Source organism: Lonchura striata, chromosome 1A (assembly GCF_050655825.1).
Source record: "Lonchura striata isolate lonStrDom1 chromosome 1A, ASM5065582v1, whole genome shotgun sequence".
Lineage (NCBI taxonomy): Eukaryota > Metazoa > Chordata > Aves > Passeriformes > Estrildidae > Lonchura > Lonchura striata.
Genome location: NC_140741.1, coordinates 4,691,606 through 4,697,808, shown reverse-complemented (window position 1 = coordinate 4,697,808; position 6,203 = coordinate 4,691,606).

The following is a 6,203-nucleotide window of genomic DNA, read 5'->3' as shown; positions in this document are numbered from 1 at the left end:
ACCCCATGAAAGAAAGATAACACTGTGCTGGCATCAGCCTCTTAAAATTCACTGGGATCAGTGGCCATGGAATCAATTTGCCATGGAATCCTAGTCAGATTTTCCTCCTTTCCCCTTCTCTTGCGTGTTGCTGTTCTGTGACTAACAGACACATGTTTCCAGCACAGGGTAACGATGAAGAAGCAGAAATGGGGGGTGATTTTCACTTCACCCCATCCTTATATCTTGGGAGGTTCAAGTTGGTCACCAAGGGGTGTTGAGTACTTTCTTTGGGAGATTCATTTCACTGAATTTTTGGAGTTTCGGGGTTTGTTATTTTTCCAAGTCATTCCCTATTACTTTCTTTCCCCCGTACAACCTTTTTTGCCCAAGTCTTTCATACCTTCCTTATAAGGCTGTTAGCAGCCTATTCCTTTAGGAATTTGGTAGATTTATTTGCTAAGATGGATCTTTGGGGCTCACTGCTACACAGAGAAAGGGGGGTTGTGTAGCCTGGAATTTAATCCATTTAATCAAAGCACCTTCCTCAGAATGGACTCCCTGTGTCCAAGGGGAGAACAAGAGAATATTCTTACCTCATTTTCACATGATTCACCTGCTTATCAGCTATTTCATCTTCTTGGCTTGGAGCCACAGCAACAGAATTTATTATTATTCCATGTCCCATCCATTCTCTTGCACGTGTTTCTGCTTTTCCTCAGCCTATACCTCTCCAGAGGATGACTCTCCTTCATGCCTATGCTCAAACTATGGGTACCATGAAAAAGAGGAACATTTTTTTCACCACACAACCACTTGTAAAGACCCTTCTAGGCCTGAGTTTCTTTTTTTTTTTTGCAGGTGGGTCAGGAGATACTTAGCTAGATTTTATTCTTAAAACCTTCTTACGTTGTGAATAAAGTAAGTTGCGAGGAGAAATTTTTATTCTGATTCATACCAGTGCAAACAGAGAGAACAGCAAAGCTCACCATGGAGTCCTTAAGTGCTCATCTCAGGCAAGGGAAGTTTTACCAGCAATTCATATGGACAGAGCCAGGGAAGTCAGAGTTTTAGATGTCACATTTACTCAGCTGCACTAATCTGGATGGCCAGTTTTAAAAACTGCAATTAACTGTTGCCTGTCCCTTTCCTTTTCCCATTAGCTCTTGCTATTCCTCACAGAGAACCTGTTAGATGATCAAAGGTAAGTGATAAAAGCTGCCTTTCTGCACTGCATTTTGGTGTATCAAAATTCTTTAAATAGACCTTATCCAAAAAAAAAAAAAAAAAAAAAAAAAGAAGAAAATGAAAAATGAAATTACTTTATATTAGAGTATTTTCTTCCAGAATGTCAAACCTTGCCTAGCAAAACTCTAATTTAAGTGAAGAAAAGCTGGGACAGTTATGAACTCCTGGACTCATTCTCTTCATAGTTAATTGTACTTTGAAGGTTTTCAGTATGAGCTTTATTTGTGGCAATTTCCAAATGAGGCTGAGCAGGGAGTGCCAGTTTGGTAGAACAGGGTGGGAAAACCTACTGAGGAAAACATGTCCCTCATATTTAAAGATCTTTACTTTTCCCTCTACGTGTGCCTAACAAATATGTGCTGGGAGCAATCTGTTTTTTTGTCACACTAATGAAGCACAGAAAGAATGGAAAAATCAAGGAAAATCAAAGCAACCCAGAAATTCCCCTGGCTGTGGTGTTGAGACTGCGAATTATCCACCTCGCCACCTGCATAGCCTGGCAGTGCCAGTGGGGCCCAGGGATGCATGATAGAAGATAGAGAATGGCATTGGGAAGGCTCTGGAAGGAGAATTTTGTTCTCCAGTGCATCATTCTCATAGCATAAGAGCAAAGTGCACCTGAGCAAAGGTAGCAATTTCTGTAACCAGACAGGAAAGGGTTTGCTCTTGCACTCTATTTGCCTGTCAGCCTGAGCTATGCAGGGTCAGTGAGAAAAACAGTTGAAAGAAACTTGCCCAGAGATGTTCTGTGACTGCCCCATTCCTGGAAATATCCAAAGCCAGGCTGGATGGGGTTTTGAGCAACCTGGTGGAAAGTGTCCCCCGTGGAACTGGATGGGCTTTAAGGTCCCTTCCAACGAAAGCCATGATTTTGTGAAACTTGTGGAATACCAGGGTATGGAGTTCTCACAGTCTGGTGGTTTTATGCAAATTCTTCACTGACAGATGGGATTTCTTTTCCCCCTCAGTCTGGCCTATGACTCTGCTGAGCTGCTTGCACAGGTATCTTGGCTCCTCACTGTTGCAGTGAGTTGTCCTGTTTAAGCCAATCCAAATGATTGGCCATCCTCCAGAGAGGTTTGTAACCTGCATGCAGCTGAGGGATGAGAGCTGTGCTCCATTTATAAAATAGTCCTTGGCCAGCACACAAACTGCTGCTGCCCCTCCAGTCCCCAAAGGCTGCTCCACTCATTCCTGTCTGACACTTCTTCCCAGAGCGCTGGAATCCCTGCTCAGATATCCTGGAGGCAGAGAAAGCAGCACTCTGCTGTGCTTCCTGAACAGGAAGGGAAGCCATCACTCACACCTCATTAGCACACAGATATTCCCAGCTTCCACACTGGCACCCATCTCACCCATGGGCAGGAACGGGGCAGACCTCAGAGTGAGCAGAGGAAAATTAATTTGTGCCTTCTACCCCGTCTTCTTCCCAAAAGCTGCTTTGAGCTTTGCTCTTTGAGGACAGAACTGCTGGCCCTTGACTCAGCCAGGACTCAGCATGGTTCAACAGGGTCACAGAATGACAGAATGGCTTGGGCTGGAAGGCACCTTAAAGACCAACTCATTCCAACGCCCTGCCATGGACAAGGACACCTTCCACCAGACCAGGTTGCTCAAGATGTTTATTCCTTCCTTCCTCTGGTTGGCAGAGAGGGGATAAGGGGACACTCTCCCGAGATGACTCCTCAGCAGCAGCACTGATCCTGGCACTGCCAAAGAGATGGATTTTGGCCAGTTACATGCAAAAAAAGCTCCCACCCAGCCACATTCCCTGCAACACATTAACTTAGCCTGGCTCCAAACACCAGGTTCCACTTTTAAACCCAGAAGTACATGAGCACAGAGCTCCTCTGCCCTGGCTTTGTGCATGGGGCAGGTTCAGGGCCTGGGTGAAAGACTTTACTGCACCCGAAATTGAAGCAGGATGCTCCCTGCAGCACCAGACCTGCTAATCTCTGCTGCTAGGAAGATGACCCTGACTCTATCTAGCATCGATTTTCTTCCTTTGCCTTCTGCAAATTATGTAAGGGGGGAGCCCCTGGAGGCAGAAAAGGGGGGCTGTGGTGGCAGCTGCTGCTCCCTAGGAGGGAAGGAAAAGGGAGCAGTGAGTGGAAAGGGACTGTCACAACCAGAGTGGCTTTGCTGCAAGTAAAGGCTCTCCAGCTGGGGCTGTGTGGGAGGGAGCAGAGATTCTGCCAGCAAGCATAAAGGTGGAGGATTTATCGTGATGTGGTTATGATTTTTTTGTTGTTGTTGTTTGTTTTTGTTGTGTTTTTTTTTTTTTTTAACACGAGTTTTATTTCTCCTGTGGCCCCTTCCTCATGCACAGCTCTCGAAGGTAAGAGTTCGCAGCTCTTGAGACAGACTGGGCAGACAACCTCGAGCATTTTAAACCAACAGCAAAGAATCCAACCAAAAGTATCCTCTCTCTATCACCAACAAAACATTTATGGTCATGATCAGATTATTCATCTCACAACAGCTCTCATGTTCTATCCACAGAGCCAAGGGTGTGTGGGTCCACATATGACAAAATGACAGCAAAATGACAGCTGAGATCCTATGAAAGTTGTCAAAATCCAACACATTTTCAAAATGATGTTTTGGGGGGAAAGAATAATAAAAATACCCCAAACAAATTGAACTCTTTGTGCTTCTTTCCCACCCTCAATTTGTCTGCACTCTCAACAGGGCGAAAGCAGCTCTCTCAGAGCACATCATTAATATTTTCTGCCTGTACCCAGGCACTGCTCCCAACCCTGCCCCAGCCTCACATCTCCCAGTAAATGTGCTGAGGCGCTGTTTTGCCCTAGTTGTATAAATGTATAAAATGTATATATATATTTATATATTATATATATATCTATATATTATATAGATATATAAATATATTTATATATATTTATAGTTTATAAATGTGTGTATAAATCTTGTTTATACATGTTTCCTCTGCATTTTATTTTCTGCGTGCCTGTGCTGTAATCCCATTTGCCAGCCTGAAAAGTAAAAAATCAAAACAGAACAAGCTACCAAGAACAAAAAAGAAAAGGCAGGAGGTTGGCAGGAATGCCCCTGCTCATCTCACGCAGGCAGGGATGTGCTTTTCCAGCACTGCCACGTGAGGAATGGCACCTCTGTGCTCAGTGCTCCTGCCTGAATTCCCGAGTGGGCAGCATGAAGCATTATCTGAATTGTGAAAAATGCATATTTATGATTGGCTTTTCGCAAATGTTACAATGAATATTATATGTGTAATGTTAGAAAGTTATGCTGTATTAATTCTCTTAAGTAGTGTGTTAAGTGCAGTTTTAGGTTACAACATAATGTTAAAATAGAGACTATATATGTGGGGGAAGTTTTATTTTTTAGGGATGAGATACTCGCTTTGAGGAACACCTAAATCTTCCAAAGGAGAGGAATTAATGGCTTCTTATCAGAAGAAGCTAATTTCTTCAGGCCTTGCTCAGACTTGAATCTGCCAGAGGATTAAAGGAAACAATTAACATACAACAGACAGAGTTTCTTGTTTAAAATAGAATGTATGCATAAGCATGAAGTATGTATGAATATGCAACAAGTCTGTTGTTTTAAGGTTATTCCTTTGTTCACAAGTCATGCTTTTCATGACTTAGTGTCCGAGAGCATCCGGACGTCCGTAATTCTTTGCTTTTTATTGTCCTGTAATTGTCCTAACTCTAAACTTTATTACTCTAATTGTATCACTATTTTTATAACCATTTTATTATTATTACACTTTAAAAATTTTAAAAACCCAAGTGATTGGCGTTTTTCACCTGAATGAACTAATTCAGATAATTGTATTTTCCTGCCGCCCATGGAAGGGGAACGCCGGAGCTCCGGGGGCAGAGGATTCCACGTGCGCTCGCCTGCCGTATGTAGTGCACTGAGCGCCTGCAGCTGCCCTCCCCGTGTCCCATCTGCTGGAGACTGATGTTGATTTTGCTCATCTCGCCTCCTGAAAAGCCAGCAATAATAATGAATGAGCTCAGCAGAGTGCTGGCAGCTGAATCCGGCTGAAGGCAGGCACGCGCTCTGCAAGGCTCCTGTGCTGCAAACACGCTCACAAGGGGATGGATGGCACTGGATCCTGGGATTTAGAATCCTGTCCTAGACAGGTCTTTGCACCACCTTCACCTCGGTGGATTTCAGTCCATCGCTCTTCTTATCATTAGGAGGCTTTTCTTGTGTTTACTTTGGACCTTTTTTACTGTAACTACAGGCACAAAGTTCCAGCACAGAGCTAGGTGCTGGTTAAGGACAGTCAACTTCTACGCGAAACCCCCTTTTCAGGTTGAAGATATTTTAATCTAAGTTTAATCTTTTATTACAAATTAAAAGCTGATAAATAGAATCAAAATTATTTGGTTAGCCTAGCCTGAAACTCAAGCTTATTAAAGCATGAACTTGCTTCCTATGCTCCAATAATGACAAGAAGAAGCTGGAATGAAACTAATGAACATGCTTTTGGCAAAACAGCAGCAGTAGCTCACCTAAATGAAAGGAGATGGCCTATTAATAGAAGCCTTAATTATAAGCCAGCCCCAGCTGTTTGTTTACAGGAACATATCTTGTTTCTGACTGGAGGTGTCTAGATGTGTATACAATGCCTCCAGGATGTAAGAGGAACTAGGAGCTGTCATTTTGGGGTACATGAGAAAATAGAGTTCAGTGATGGAGGTGTAGGTAAGTCAGACACGCCACTGTCACCATTCACAATCCTCAAGCTTCTCCCTGGAGGTCCTATTGCTCATTCCCTGTGGTAAATAGCCCACAGCTTGAGTTGGTTCAGCCTTTGTTCTATTAAATGGGGCATTTGGCAATTTGTATGATTTAAAATCCTGAACAGAGGCTTGGCATACAGTATTAAACAGACAAGGACGGGAAATGTCCTTTTCTCTTTGCTTTGTAAACAGCTGTGTTTGATGGAGTCTTACTTGCAGCAAGGACATGTTCCC